The 534-nt window shown below is 43.4% G+C and overlaps 1 protein-coding gene across 1 annotated transcript in view; it reads right to left on the reverse strand.

The window, feature by feature from the left end:
• Positions 1-434, reverse strand: part of LOC119591913 (metabotropic glutamate receptor 3-like) — a gene marked incomplete at its 3' end in the record, with an annotated part of 20,212 nt that extends 19,778 nt beyond the window's left edge. Inside the window, 1 exon segment of the mRNA XM_037940667.1 lies at positions 99-434.
• Positions 435-534: the final 100 nt, after the last annotated feature.

Here is a 534-nt window from a genome sequence, read left to right on the forward strand (position 1 = left end):
TAAACGTCTGTATCTTATCTTGAATATGCGTTCAAATTTTCCATACACGTTTTATACACGCATCATACATGCTTACACAAACAAGAATATCAACATACCTTATGGCTAGTTTTGCAGGGGTCGTTGGTTATATTTCATTCACTATATTTGGCTGTGAACCATTGGATGTTACGCTTATGGGAAAATGTATTCATACACGATTAGCACTTTATGTTATTATTTGCCTTCTTATTTACCCATTTATCTATTAATCTTCCGCGGTGATTCCTCAACACGAGATAACTACATTTGTCTTTTGTTTATCTTTACATATCATATCCCTAATGATCAAAATATCAAAAACATCGACAGCACGGCGCAACTCCAGTCACGTGTTGGACGCGGCGGGAGAGGGTCGCGTCGTGCTCGTTCCAGCGCCGAGAGAAAACTTAACATTGGGACGCAGAGGCATAGTCCAGCCGGCGGGGCAGAGACGGGCGCTGTGAGTCACGATGGCGTCAGAAGACTTCCGTCCGGCGTGATTCTACTGCTGGG

The sequence above is a fragment of the Penaeus monodon genome, chromosome 29, assembly GCF_015228065.2.
Source record: "Penaeus monodon isolate SGIC_2016 chromosome 29, NSTDA_Pmon_1, whole genome shotgun sequence".
Taxonomy (NCBI): Eukaryota; Metazoa; Arthropoda; class Malacostraca; order Decapoda; family Penaeidae; genus Penaeus; species Penaeus monodon.